The sequence below is a fragment of the Pelophylax lessonae genome, assembly GCF_965119305.1.
Source record: "Pelophylax lessonae genome assembly, chromosome: 7".
NCBI lineage: Eukaryota > Metazoa > Chordata > Amphibia > Anura > Ranidae > Pelophylax > Pelophylax lessonae.
This window is the reverse complement of record NC_138774.1, coordinates 34,070,544-34,086,618: the sequence shown is the minus strand read 5'-3', so window position 1 is coordinate 34,086,618 and position 16,075 is coordinate 34,070,544. Positions and strand designations below refer to the sequence as shown.

Below are 16,075 nucleotides of genomic sequence, written 5' to 3'. Positions count from 1 at the left end.
TCCTCTGCAGGGTTCTCAGGTGGGTGTGTGAGATCATTAGGTGGTCCTAAGACTTCTCCTAACCTTTTGTTGTAGGATGTGCTTGTGTTGGTGAAAGGGCCAGGAGGGCGGGTTGATGGATATTACGATCTAGGATGTGGTGGTCAAATCAGGTCCAAGAAGTTCGGCCAACAGAAAAATAGGAAGGCTGGAGAGCCCTTATAGTGTAGTTAGTTGGTTTAGAAAGGATAATTTGCTCAAAACGAATGAGGCAGTGGTTATCCTAGGGAGTGGGAACATGCAATCTTCTATGTACATGGGTGCAGTGCTGTATTTTGGCCTAGGCCAACAAGGCCCAGGCCTAGGGCAGCACTTTGCAGGGGGGCAGCAAAAAAGCCACCCCCACCACCTGAGACTCTATTGGCCACTGGTTGCTAGAACCCCCTCTCTCTTTCACTCACCCACCTTTCTCACTCTCTCACCCCTCCTCTCTCTCTCCCTCCCTCTCACCTCCCTCTCTTTTTTCTCACCCCCTCTCTCTCTATCATCCCCCTCTCTCTCTCTCTCTCGCTTTCATCTCCATCCCTCATCCCCCTCTCACCCCCCCCTCTCTCTCTCTCTCTCTCTCTCTCTCTCATCCCCCCTCTCTCTCGCTCATCCCCCCTCTCTCTCTCGCTCATCCCCTCTCTCTCTCTCTCTCTCGCTCATCCCCCCTCTCTCTCATACCCCCTCCCTCACCCCCCTCTCTCTTTCCCTCCCTCACCCAACCCCTCTCTCTCTCTCTCTCCCTCCCTCACCCAACCCCTCTCTCTTTCTCTTTCATCCCCCCTCTCTCTCTCCCTCACCCACCCTCTCTCTCCCACTCCCTCTCACCCCCCCTCTCATGAGATCTCAGGGGTTCATGCTGGGACTTGTAGTCCTTGAATTCTGGAGGAAGACACATCCTTTAAAAAAGGAGTGGGGAAAATATACATGGGGAGGGCGCCCAATTTTAGTCTTGCCTAGGGCAGCACAAAACCAAAATACACCACTGCATGGGTGGGGAAAAACCTCCTCATAGGATGAATTTGATCTCTCTTGATGCCATCCTGGGTTCTCTGCAGGTGGGCGTGTGAAATCATTAGGTGGTCCTAAGACTTCTCCTAACCCTTAGTTCTAGGATGTGCTTGTGTTGGTGAAAGGGCCAGGAAGGTAGGTTGATGGATATTATGATCTAGGATGTGGTGGTCAACTCAGGTCTGAGGGATTTGTCCTGGAGGACTGGCCAGTAGTCTCTGGTTCAGTTTAGGGTGTCCACCGGAAAAGAAGGAGGCAAGAGAGCCCTTATAGTGTAGTTAGTTGGTTCAACAAGGATAATTTGCTCAAAAGCATTCAAGAATGAGAAAAAAGAAAACGACTTACAACTGCTGAGGCTGCGGTCACCCCATGGGGTGGCAACATGCAACCTTCTAAGTATGCAGGTAGAGAAAAACCTGTCTCCACGCAGGATGAATGTGGTCGCTCTTGATGCCACGGGGGGCCCAATTCTGGGACCTCTTTAGGGTTCTCAGGTGGGTGGGTGAAATCATTAGGCGGTCTTCTTCTGACACTTTGTTGTAGAATGTGTTTGTGAAAAGGACAGGAAGGCGGGTTGATGGAAACTATGATCTAGGATGTGGTTTGGCCAAAAATTTTGAAGAAAAATTAATAAATTTGCAAAATTTTAAAACCGAAAAGAAAAAAGCACTTTTTTTTACAACATTTTTGGTCTTTTTTTTATTTATAGCGCAAAAAAAAAAAAAACCCAGTGATGATTAAATACCACCAAAAGAAAGCTCTATTTGTGTGAAAAAAAGGATAACAATTTCATATGGGTACAGTGTTGCATGACTGAGTATTTGTCATTCAAAATGTGAGAGCACTGAAAGCTGAAAGTCGGTCTGGTTAGGAAGGGGGTTTAAGTGCCCAGTGAGTAAGTAGTTAAAGGAGAATTATGCAAAAAAAAAAGATAGTTAACCACTTTTGGACCGGAAGAATTTGCCCCCTTAATGACCAGGCCATATTTTGTGATTCAGTACTGCGTTATTTTAACGGATAATTGCGCGGTCATGCGATGCTGTACCTAAAAAAAACTGATGTTATTTTTTCCCCACAAATAGAGCTTTCTTTTGGTGGTATTTGGTCACCTCTGCGATTTTTATTTTTTGCGCTATAAATAAAAAAGAGCGACAATTCTGGAAAAAAAAAAACAATATTTTTCACATTCTGCTATATAACATTCCCCAAAAAAAAAAAATGAAATCACATTTTTTCATCCTTTTAGGCCAATTTGTATTCTACTACATATTTTTGTTAAAAAAAATCTCATAAGCGTATTTTGATTGGTTTGCGCAAAAGTTATCGAGTCTACAAACTAGGGGAAATTTGATCGCCCCTGGGTTAACCCCTTCCCTGCCAGTGTCATTAGTACAGTAACTGCGCATATTTTTAGCACTGATTACTGTAGTAATGTCACTGGTCCCCCCCAAAAATGTCAGTTAGGGGTCCGATCTGTCCGCTGCAATGTCGCAGTCCCACTAAAAATCGCAGATTGCACCCATTACTAGTAAAAAATAAATAAATAAAAATGACATAAATCTTTCCCCTAGTTTGTAGACGCGATAAGTTACCTTTTGCGCAAACCAATGAAAATACGCTTACTGGGATTTTTTTTAACCAAAAATAGGTAGCAGAATACAAATTGGCCTAAAATAATGAAAAAAACAGATTTTGACATTTTTTTTTTTTTTTGGGAATGTTATATAGCAGAAAGTAAAAATGTTTTTATTTTTTTTTTAGAATTGTCGCTATTTTTTGTTTATAGCGCAAAAAATAGAAATCACACAGGTGATCAAATACCACCAAAAGAAATCTCTATTTGTGGGAAAAAAAGGGCAATAATTGTACAGCGTCGCACGACTGGGCAATTGTCAGTCAAAGTAACGCAGTGCTGAATCGCAAAAAAATGGCTTGGTCAATAAGGGGGAAAAAACCTTCTGGGGCTAAAGTGGTTAAGAAAAAAAAAATTCCCAAAACCCCTGTTGCCCCGCATACCTGCGCAAAAGCAAGCCCAGGGCTCATACGTGTATGTAAACCGCGGCCGCACCACAAATGTGACATATTGCCACGAATGTCAGAGTGAGAACAATAATTCTAGCACAAGGGCTCTTGGTTAACCCTAAATTGATGTGCTAAAACGGCTTTTAAAGCATCGCCTGTGGTGATTTTTGGGAACTTTTTGGCGTTATCGCCTGCGCACACAATTTTAAAACATGGAATGTTAGGTATCTATTTACTCGATGCAACCTCATCTTTTATATTTTAACCAAAAATGGGTATTATATGGTGTGATTTTGCACTAAAATTCATTTTATTATATTTTTTACAGAAAATTTGGGTTTAAGAAAAAAAAGTCGTGCAAATATTACATGAAACAAAAATGTGCAACTATCACCTTTTTATTCTACAGGGCCTCTGCTTCCAGAAACTATATAATGTTCTGAGGGTTTATGTAATTTTATTGTCAAACATTTGGATTTTTACATGTATGCGGCAAAGAAGAAAATTGCTCTGGAGCTGAATTAGTTGAGGGTAAATGAGAGATCTGGGGTCTTTTTGACCCCAGATCTCTCAACAAAGAGCACTTTAAATGCTTATTTCTATTACAAGGGATGTTTACATTTTTACACTGTCCCTTTATTTTTTTTTTATCACTTTTATTTCTATTACAAGGGATGTTTAAATTCCTTGTAATAGAGATAAAAGTGATACAAAAAAAAATAAAATAAATGGACAGTGTAAAAAAAAAGTAAAATAAATAAGAAAAAAAAGTGTAAAGTGTCCCATCCCTCCAAGCTCACGCACAGAGGCAAATGCATACGTAAGTCGCACCTGTATATGTAACTGATGTTCAATCCACACATGTGAGGTATCGCCACAATTGTTAGAGCGAGAGCAATAATTCTAGTGTAGCGTCTCCTTTGTAACGCTAGCCTGTAAAAATGTTTAAAGCATCGCCTATGGAGATTTTTAAGTACCGTAGTTTGTCGCCATTCCACGAGCATGCGCAATTTTAAAGCATGACATGTTAGGTATCTAGTTACTTGGCGTAACATATCATCTTTCATATAATAGAAAACAATTAGGCTAACTTTACTGTTTTTTTTTTTTTTAATTAATTAAAGTGTATTTTTTTCCAAAAAAAATTTAATTTGAAAGAGTGCTGCGCAAATAATGCATTAAATATTGCAATGACCACCATTTTATTCTCTAGGGTCTCTGCTAAAAAAAAATAAATAAAAAAAAAAAAAAAATATATATATATATATATATATATATATATAATGTTTGAGGGTACTAAGTACATTTTTAGCAAAAAATACAGATTTTTACTTGTAAAGAACAAATATAAGAAAAAGGCCTGGTCTTTATGTGGGTACATTTTTGGCCAAACATTTACCATATATTTTAAATAAATAAGCACAAGGCAAATCTTGCCTCTCACCGCGGAGGCTGACGTCACGGGACGTGGCCGGTGTGCTCCTGCCTGTTATCACAGCGATGCAGTAGTGGCACTGTCAGTAAATCCATGTGCCGTGATCCGTAACGGAAGAACTGGGTTACCATGTCCGCGGCGCGCTTGTCTTCCCCTTCTCTCTGTATGTAAAAGACTTCTCACCACACTAGAAGCTTATTAGGCGGCCGAGAAGGCAGAATTTTCTCCGCTCCTGCAGGCTGAAGCCGTGACTATAAAGTGAAATCTTAAAGCAGAAGTGTGGGTAGATAAAACACCCCCATCTAACCCAGTTATGGAGTCATTAACAAAAAAAAAATCCTTACATGTATTTTTAAATAGTGGCGCAGTTGGTCTTTATATTAGCCTCCCGCGGTTCCCCGCACAGCGGCATACCTCCCAACATCAGAAGTGAAAAAAGAGACAATGTGGAGGCAAGAAACACTTTGGTCAGGAGGATGTCATGTACAACTGTAAGCACTTTGTTGTGTGCAACACAATGTATGGAGTGCAGTAGTCAGCAGTATATGTCATAGTGTATGTCATAATGTATGTCATTGTGTATGTCACAGTGTATGTCACAGTGTATGTCACAGTATATGTCATAGTGTATGTCACAGTATATGTCATAGTCTATGTCACAGTGTATGTCACAGTGTATGTCACAGTATATGTCACAGTATATGTCATAGTGTATGTCACAGTGTATGTCAGAGTGTGTGTCATAGTGTGTGTCATAGTGCATGTCATAGTGTATGTCACAGTGTATGTCACAGTATATGTCATAGTGTATGTCACAGTATATGTCATAGTATATGTCATAGTGTATGTCACAGTGTATGTCACAGTATATGTCATAGTGTATGTCACAGTATATGTCATAGTGCATGTCATAGTGCATGTCATAGTGTATGTCACAGTATATGTCACAGTATATGTCATAGTGTATGTCACAGTGTATGTCATAGTGTGTGTCATAGTGTGTGTCATAGTGTGTGTCATAGTGTATGTCATAGTGCATGTCATAGTGTATGTCACAGTGTATGTCACAGTATATGTCATAGTGTATGTCACAGTATATGTCATAGTATATGTCATAGTGTATGTCACAGTGTATGTCACAGTATATGTCATAGTGTGTGTCACAGTGTATGTCACAGTATATGTCATAGTGTATGTCACAGTATATGTCACAGTATATGTCATAGTGTATGTCACAGTATATGTCATAGTGTATGTCACAGTGTATGTCACAGTGTATGTCACAGTATATGTCACAGTATATGTCATAGTGTATGTCACAGTGTATGTCAGAGTGTGTGTCATAGTGTGTGTCATAGTGTATGTCACAGTATATGTCATAGTGCATGTCATAGTGTATGTCACAGTGTATGTCACAGTATATGTCATAGTGTATGTCACAGTATATGTCACAGTGTATGTCACAGTGTATGTCACAGTATATGTCATAGTGTGTGTCATAGTGTATGTCACAGTATATGTCATAGTGCATGTCATAGTGTATGTCACAGTGTATGTCACAGTATATGTCATAGTGTATGTCACAGTATATGTCACAGTGTATGTCATAGTATATGTCATAGTGTATGTCACAGTGTATGTCATAGTATATGTCATAGTGTATGTCACAGTGTATGTCATAGTGTATGTCACAGTGTATGTCATAGTATATGTCACAGTGTATGTCATAGTGTATGTCACAGTATATGTCACAGTATATGTCATAGTGTGTGTCACAGTGTATGTCACACTATATGTCACAGTATATGTCATAGTGTATGTCATAGTGTATGTCACAGTGTATGTCATGGTGTATGTCATAGTGTATGTCACAGTGTATGTCACAGTATATATCATATTGTATATCATAGTGTATGTCATAGTGTATGTCATAGTGTATGTCACAGTGTATGTCACAGTATATGTCATAGTGTGTGTCACAGTGTATGTCACAGTATATGTCATAGTGTATGTCACAGTATATGTCACAGTATATGTCATAGTGTATGTCACAGTATATGTCACAGTATATGTCATAGTGTATGTCACAGTATATGTCATAGTGTATGTCACAGTGTATGTCACAGTGTATGTCACAGTATATGTCATAGTGTATGTCACAGTGTATGTCAGAGTGTGTGTCATAGTGTGTGTCATAGTGTATGTCACAGTATATGTCATAGTGCATGTCATAGTGTATGTCACAGTGTATGTCACAGTATATGTCATAGTGTATGTCACAGTATATGTCATAGTATATGTCATAGTGTATGTCACAGTGTATGTCACAGTATATGTCATAGTGTGTGTCATAGTGTATGTCACAGTATATGTCATAGTGCATGTCATAGTGTATGTCACAGTGTATGTCACAGTATATGTCATAGTGTATGTCACAGTATATGTCACAGTGTATGTCATAGTATATGTCATAGTGTATGTCACAGTGTATGTCATAGTATATGTCATAGTGTATGTCACAGTGTATGTCATAGTGTATGTCACAGTGTATGTCATAGTATATGTCATAGTGTATGTCATAGTGTATGTCACAGTATATGTCACAGTATATGTCATAGTGTGTGTCACAGTGTATGTCACACTATATGTCACAGTATATGTCATAGTGTATGTCATAGTGTATGTCACAGTGTATGTCATGGTGTATGTCATAGTGTATGTCACAGTGTATGTCACAGTATATATCATATTGTATATCATAGTGTATGTCATAGTATATGTCATAGTGTATGTCACAGTATATGTCATAGTGTATGCACAGTGTATGTCATAGTGTATGTCACAGTATATGTCACAGTATACGGCATAGTGTATGTCATAGTGTATGTCACAGTGTATGTCATAGTGCCTCTTATATAGCTAGTTAGCAGGAGGAAAATATACCCAGTATCAGTGGTCAGTGGGAGGATAACAATGCCTGGCATTGTTGGTGAACAGAAGGAAAATGCCCAGTGTCAGTGGTCAGTTGGACAAAGAAAATGCTCCAGTTGGAGAAAGAGGGGGCACTGGAGTTCAGTAGGGGAAGATGGAGGCATTGGTAGTCAGTGGGGGAAGATGGGGGCATTGGTAGTCAGAAGGGGAAGATGGGGGCATTGGTACTCAGTAGGGGAAGATGAGAGAATTGGTGGTCAGTGGGGGAAGATAAGGGCATTGGTAGTCAGTAGGAGAAGATGGGGGCATTAGTAGTCAGTAGGGGAAGATGGGGGCATTGATAGTCAGTAGGGGATGATGAGAGAATTGGTGGTCAGTGGGGGAAGATGGAGGCATTGGTAGTCAGTGGGGAAAGATGGGGGCATTGGTAGTCAGTAGGGGAAGATGGGGGCATTGGTAGTCAGTAGGGGAAGATGGGGGCAGTGGTGGTCAGTGGGGGAAGATGGGGGCATTGGTAGTGAGTGGGGGGAGAGGGGACATTGGTAGTTAGTGAGGAAAGATGGGGGCATTGGTAGTCAGTTGGGGGAGAAGGTTGCATTGGTAGTCAGTGGGGAGAGAAGGGGCATTGGTAGTTAGTGAGGAAAGATGTGGTCATTGGTAGTCAGTGGGGGGAGAAAGGGCATTGGTGGTCAGTGGTGGAAGATGGGGGCATTGGTAGTCAGTGGTCAGTTGGGGGAGAAGAAGGCATTGGTGGTCAGTCGGGGGAGAAGGGGGCATTGGTGGTCAGTAGGGAAAGATGGGGGCATTGGTAGTCAGTAGGGGAAGATGAGAGCATTGGTGGTCAGTAGGGGAAGATAGGGGCATTGGTAGTCAGTAGGGGAAGATGGGGGCATTGTTGCTCAGTAGGGAAAGATGGGGGCATTGGTGGTCAGTAGGGGAAGATAGGGGCATTGGTGGTCAGTAGGGGAAGATAGGGGCATTGGTGGTCAGTAGGGGAAGATAGGGGCATTGGTAGTCAGTAGGGGAAGATAGGGGCATTGGTAGTCAGTAGGGGAAGATGGGGGCATTGGTAGTCAGTAGGGGAAGATGGGGGCATTGGTAGTCAGTATTGGAAGATGAGAGAATTGGTGGTCAGTGGGGGAAGATGGGGGCATTGGTAGTCAGTGGGGGAAGATGGGGTCATTGGTAGTCAGTAGGGGAAGATGAGAGAATTGGTGGTCAGTGGGGGAAGATGGGGGCATTGGTGGGGGGGGGGGTACTGGTGCTTAGGGGGAGAAGGGAGCACTGATAGTCGGGGGGGAGGGGGGCATTGGTACTCAGTGGAGAAAGGAGGGGATACTGGTGCTTGGGGGTGGGGTGAATATGAGCATTGGTCATCGATGAGGGGAAATGGGGGCATTGGTGCTCAGTGAGAGTGAGATGGTGGCATTGGTGGTAATGAGGGTGAGGGGGGCAGTGATGCTCCGTGGGGGGAGAGGGGGGACTTTGGTGCTCTGTGGGGGGGGGGGGGCTCCAGTACTCTGTACGGTAAGAGTGAGAGCGCTGGTGGAAGAGGGGAGCCCCTGATGCTGTGTGGAGTAATGGGGGGGGGGGGGGGAGAACCGGCTTTTGGTCACATGGCAGAGCTCAGGAGCCGTGGCTTTTTATATATGGCAAGAAAGAAATATTTACTTTTGCTCAAAATAATAGTACAGTTTGGGTCCAGTTTTTATTGTTTTGGGTCGCCCTTCCTTACCTCTGCTCCTCACATTTTATAAAGCTGAGTGAGGGAATGAAGGCTGGAGGGCAGATGGCTCAAATGAAAGTCAGTGGTCGCCCAGAGCAAACCACGTGGCTTGATCTTTAAAATGAAGCAAGTCGTTTAACTGGTTGCTGTAGATAATGGCGCAGTTTGTCAGGTCATGCTGGAATTTGTAGTCCCTGAACAGCTGTAGGCTTGAGCTCTTCCCTTGTAGCAAAATCAACTCCCCAGAGAACTCTGTGACTTGTACATATACAGTGCAGCTGCCATGGCACATTAGGACTTGTAGTGCCTATGAAGCTGACAGGCCCCAGTCGTCACTGACTGGGCATGCTGGGATTGCTGGTTCCCCAAAGCTCTGCACTATTCTCCCCATCTGTGCCGTCTTTCCCAGAATTTCCAATCCTGGCTCGCTTTTTCCCAGCCATCTTGTGAAGATCTGCTGACAGCCTGCATTTGTTGCTGGCATGCAATTGCATTGCTTCTTATTCTGACAATTGGGGAATTATATTTCAATAGAAAGGGATTCACAACCTCCATAATGTACAAGGTGCAGTAATCCATTGTATCCAGCCAGAGTCAGATGCCCACTAAGTTCACATACATCAGTAAAGGATTGGTCTATTTTCTTCTTTTCAAAACAAATCTTTATTGAAGCAAACAATTCCCAGCGTGCTGGACAACATCCGAGTTGGTGACGGAACTAAAAGATTCACAACTTCCATAATGTACAAGGAGCAAGGTGCAGCAATCCATTGTATCCAGCCAGAGTCCAGTGCCCACTAAACTTACACATGCAGGTAAAGGATTGCTATATTTTCTTCTTTTTAAAACAAACTTTTACCCAAACAGCAGAAAATTCCCAGCATGCTGGACAACATCTGAGTTGGTGACCGAAATAAAAGATTCACAACCTCCATAACATACAAGGAGCAAGGTGCAGCAATACATTGTATCCAGCCAGAGTCCAATGCCCACTAAGTTCACATATATCAGTAAAGGATTGGTCTATTTTCTTCTTTTCAAAACAAATCTTTATTGAAGCAGACAATTCCCAGCGTGCTGGACAACATCTGAGTTGGTGACCGAAATAAAAGATTCACAACCTCCATAATGTACAAGGAGCAAGGTGCAGCAATCCATTGTATCCAGCCAGAGTCCGATGCCCACTAAATGTACACATGCAGGTAAAGGATTTCTGTATTTTCTTCTTTTTAAAACAAACTTTTACCCAAACAGCAGAAAATTCCCAGCATGCTGGACAACATCTGAGTTGGTGACCGAAATAAAAGATTCACAACCTCCATAATATACAAGGAGCAAGGTGCAGCAATCCATGGTATCCGGTCAGAGTCCGATGCCCACTAAATTTACACACATAGGTAAAGGATTGGTCTATTTTCTATTTTCCAAAACATAGCTTCACTGAAACAGCAGAAAATTCCCAGCGTGCTGGATGACTACTGAGTTGGTGACTGAAATAGAAGATTCACAACCTCCATAATGTGCAAGGAGCAAGGTGCAGCAATCCATTGTAACCAGCCAGAGTCCAATGCCTACTGAACTTATACAAGTAGGTAGACGATTGATCTATTTTCTTCTTTTGAAAACAAGTCTTTACAGACATTTCTGAAAATTCCCAGCATGCTGGATGACTCCTGAGTTGGTGACCAAAAAGAAAGCATCACCACCTCCACAATATACAAGTAGCAAGTTGCAGCAATCCATTGTATCCAGACAGAGTCCAATGCCCTCTAAGTTCACATACATCAGTAAAGGATTGGTCTATTTTCTTCTTTTCAAAACAAATCTTTATTGAAGCAGACAATTCCCAGCGTGCTGGACAACATCCGAGTTGGTGACCGAAATAAAAGATTAACAACTTCCATAATGTACAAGGAGCAAGGTGCAGCAATCCATTGTATCCAGCCAGAGTCCAATGCCCACTAAATGTACACATGCAGGTAAAGGATTTCTGTATGTTCTTCTTTTTAAAACAAACTTTTACCCAAACAGCAGAAAATTCCCAGCATGCTGGACAACATCTGAGTTGGTGACTGAAAAAAAGATTCACAACCTCCATAAACATACAAGGAGCAAGGTGCAGCAATCCATTGTATCCAGCCAGAGTCCAATGCCCACTAAGTTCACATACATCAGTAAAGGATTGGACTATTTTCTTTTTAAAACAAATCTTTACTGAAACAGCAGAAAATTCCCAGCGTACTGGACGACATCTGAGTTGGTGACCGAAATAAAAGATTCACAACCTCCATAATATACAAGGAGCAAGGTGCAGCAATCCATTGTAGTAACAATAGAGTTCAATGCCCACTAAACTTATACAAGTAGGTGGAGGATTGATCTGTTTTCTTCTTTTTAAAACAAGTCTTTACAGAAGTTTCAGAAAATTCCCAGCATGGTGGATGACTCCTGAGTTGGTGACCAAAAATAAAGCATCACCACCTCCATATCCCTGATGACGTCATATCGTGACGAAACACGTAGGGAGGCGCTAATGATGCAAGGCGTTCTTGCAGTCCGGGACACTGTAGCCATCTTGATGGTTAGATACAGCTACAAAGCGCTGGGAGCTGGACATGTTTAGTCCATTACCTATGTGTACGTGTTTTTTGATTCCTCAATAAAGTGAGTTTATAGTATACACTATGAGGAATCTCCTATTTATTTCTGCATGACGATGTACCCCCGTGAGATATAGAGGAGATGATTACTCTGGAGACAAGTCGCCTGGGATTCCAATGCTGCCAGTACCTAATGAACCATCTGTTGCTTCCATAGACCTGCTTACATAGACCTTTATAATGAGGGTCTTTGTCAATTGGTAAGAGGCTGTGAAATCGGGTGTTGGTGGTGGTCTCCATAGCACACTATCAAAAGACTTTTTTTTATTTCTTTCCTTCTTGGATGAAGAGTTCAGAGAAACTGATCAGCGCTGCACCTATATTATTTTTATCGTTTTGATCTTTTGTACACTTCCATATAATACAAGGAGCAAGGTGCAGCAATCCATTGTATCCAGCAAGAGCCCAATGCCCACTAAACTTACACATGCAGGTAAAGGATTGATCTATTTTCTTCTTTTCAAAACAAATCTTTATTGAAACAGCAGAAAATTCAAGATTCAAAAGATTCAAAACTTCCATAATGTACTAGGAGTAAGGTGCAGCAATCCATTGTATCCAGCCAGAGTCCAATACCCACTAAACTTACACATGCAGGTTAAGGTTTGACCTATTTTATTCTTTTTAAAACAAACTTTTACCCAAACAGCAGAAAATTCCCAGCGTGCTGGATAACATCTGAGTCGGCGACCAAAATAAAAGTGTTTGTTGTTAACTGCGTTCGAGTTTTATGGACAGCTTTTGGCCTCCAGGAGGTACCACAACGACGTTTATCATGGGGAATGGGAGGGTTCCTTATCTGCCGTATCCATGTATTCATATTTTACATCTGGCTGGAAAATCAATATGGCTGATGCCCTTGTTTTTACTCATTCGAGGTTATAGACGGTCACGTTTGGGTATGGACAGTTTGGTCGGAGGCCAGTTAACTTGCCGTGTGTTTTTGGATTGTAGAAGGAAACTTGTTCAAACACAGGGAAAACATAAATCAGTAGCAGATAGAATTCTTGCTTGGAACTGACCTGAGGACCCCAGTGCTGCAAAGGTCCAAACCACTTAGGTGCAAAGTTACAAATTGGTAAATTGTTTTATTTGCAGACTCTTGGTTGTTTAATTTGGAACTCCTTAAACTGAGCTCCATGAGCGAGTTTGGGGTGGAGGAACTTGACTGACCTGCACAGAGTCCTGACCTCAAACTGATAGAATACCTTTGGGATGAATTAGAGCGAAGACTGTGACCCAGGCCTTCTCATCCAACATAAGTGCCTGACCTCACAAATGTGCTTCTGGAAGAATGGTCCAACATTCCCATAGACACACTCCTAAACCTTGTCTACAACCTTCCCAGAAGAGTTGAAGCTGTTATAGCTGCAAAGGGTGGGCCAACTCAATATTGAACTCTACAGGCTAAGACTGGGATGCCATTAAAGTTCATGGGGTGTAAAGGCAGGCGTCCCAATACTTTTGACAATATAGTGTATGTGTTGTGTCAGAAAAAAATGGTGCATGTCCCATTTTCCATGCGTTGTGATGCTTTGGTTCTGATCAAATGATTTAGATGTCTTATTGCAACATGCGCAACACACGAGTGTGTTAATGTATGCAAAGGACAGAATGGGCCTGTTTACACTATTGCAATGCAGTAATGTGTTTTGTGCACGGCTAAACATTGGTGTCAGTGAGAGGAATAGTGCCCCATCATTGGTGTCAGTGAGAGGAATAGTGCCCCATCATTGGTGTCAGTGAGAGTAATAGTGCCCCATCATTGCTGTCAGTGAGAGTAATAGTGCCCCATCATTGGTGTCAGTCAGAGTAATAGTGCCCCATCATTGGTGTCAGTGAGAGTAATAGTGCCCCGTCATTGGTATCAGTGGGAAGAATAGTGCTCCATCATTGGTGTCAGTGAGAGGAATAGTGCCCCATCATTGGTGTCAGTGAGAGTAATAGTGCCCCATCATTGGTGTCAGTGAGAGGAATAGTGCTCCATCATTGGTGTCAGTGGGAAGAATAGTGTCCATCATTGGTGTCAGTGGGAATAATAGTGCACCATCATTGGTATCAGTGAGAGGAATAGTGCCCCCATCATTGATGTCAGTGGGAGGAATAGTGCCCATCATTGGTGTCAGTGGGAAGAATAGTGCCCATCATTGGTGTCAGCCCCATAATTGGTTTTAGTGGGAGGAATAGTAGCTAACTGTTGGAATTAGTAGGAGTAATAATGCCCCATTGATGGTGTCAGTGAGAGGAATGGTGTCCCATTATTGGTGTCAGTGGGACGAATAGTGCCCAACATTGATGTCAGTGGAAGAATAGTGCCCATTATTGGTGTCAGCCCCATCATTGGTTTTAATGGGAGGAATAGTAGCTAATTGTTAGTATGAGTAGGAGTAATAATGCCCCATCGATGGTGTCAGCAAGAAGAATACTGCCCCATCATTGGTGTCAGTGGGAGGAATAGAGCCTCCATCATTGGTGTCAATGGGAAGAATAGTGCCCATCATTGGTGTCAGTGGGAATAATAGTGCACCATCATTGGTATCAGTGAGAGGAATAGTGCCCCCATCATTGATGTCAGTGGGAGGAATAGTGCCCCCATCATTGATGTCAGTGGGAGGAATAGTGCCCAGCAATGGTGTCAGTGGGAAGAATAGTGCCCATCGTTGATGTCAGTGAGAAGACTCATGCCCATCATTGGTGTCAGCCCCATAATTGTTTTTTTAGTGGGAGGAATAGTAGCTAATTGTTGGTATGAGTAAGAGAAATAATGCCCCATTGATGGTGTCAGTGAGAAGAATAGTGCCCAATATTGATGTCAATGGGAAGAATAGTGCCCATCATTGGTGTCAGCCCCATCATTGATTTTAGGAATAGTAGCTAATTATTGGTATGGATGTGAGAAGTAATGCCCCATTGATAGTGTCAGTGGGAGCAATGATGCCCAATCATTGGTGTCAGTGGGAAGAGTAATGCCCATCATTGGTGTCAGCCCCATCATTGATTTTAGTAGGAGGAATAGTAGCTAATTATTGGTATGAGTGTGAGGAATTGATGGTGTCAGTGGGAGGAATAATGCCCCATCGATGGTGTCAGTGGGTGGAAAATTGTCCCAAGGGCCGGATAAAAGCAAGCATAGGGCCGTATCTGGCCCCAGGGCCACAGTTCGGAAACCACTGCTCTGGATGACTAAAAAAAAACATAGCTTGTTTGGCGCAACCTGAACTGGCATTAAAATTTCGACACCTATGTGAACTTAGCCTAAATATTTTATTGACTTTGTCAGTCCAACCTTTGCCCCCCTACTTTTAAATAAGACCGGGAATTAGCCCGGTTGCCATGGCCAACGGATCAGAAATGAATCGTCATTTGCGCAAAGCGGAAAGAGATCAGCCAGCGGTTGCCATGGGTTACGGCCCGTTGCACCCCCTCGTTGCTCTTTTGCCCTGCCTTATTAAATAAGCCAGTATGTGTCGTGATTATCTGGAACAAGTGTCAGCGTTAACCCCTTCCATCCTTGCCTTCTTTTTTTTTTTCCTCCGCTCCCCGTCCTGAGTGATTTCATGCCTCCCCGCTGCACCTGTCAGCGTGCCTATTCATCCATGCTGGCATGTGTCAGGCCGAGTGTCTATTACCTGTGCCCCCCTGCATCCCTTCCCACCACCAGCCCCCCCCTCTCGCTCGCCCCCCTCCTCTCTCCCCCTCTCTCATTTCCCATTCTCTTTGTAATCCCTCGCTCCCTTCGGCGTGGGTGACATCAATGTGTCTCCTCCCCCCTTGCTCCCTCACTCTCTCCCTCTCTCGCTCCCTTCTCTCCATCCCTCTGTCGCTCTCTCTACTGCAGAATCCAACCGTGGAATCATGCAGATGCTGCTGGTCTCTCTTGCCTCTGCCGGGGGCTCTCTCGCTCCGCTGTCTCTGCCCGTCTGAGGCTGCCCCTCTGGATTGCTGCTACCCTTATTTCTAAGACACATATATCTGTATTTCCTTTTATTTTATTTATTTTTTTATTAATCATTCATCTTGCATCTCTTCCCCTGTCGCTGTTTGCTTGCCGTCTCTTTTTGCTGTCTATTTGTTTTTCTCCGGCACTCTCGCTCTTTCTCTCTCCTGTTGATCGCAGTCTATCCCATCTGCTTTGGCAAATTTTTTTTTTTTTTTTTGGAAGGTCTGTTTTGCTTCTGTTTCTCCACCCGTCACACCTTTTAACCCTCTTGCACTTTTTTTTTTTTTTGGTGTGCGTCTACAATGCTTCGCCCTTTCCCCTGTCCC

The 16,075-nt window shown here is 42.8% G+C and overlaps 1 protein-coding gene across 1 annotated transcript in view; it reads left to right on the top strand.

Moving 5' to 3' along the window:
• GABBR1 (gamma-aminobutyric acid type B receptor subunit 1) overlaps window positions 1-16,075 on the top strand; it is a 330,834-nt gene that overhangs the window by 138,927 nt on the left and 175,832 nt on the right. The window lies entirely within an intron of this gene.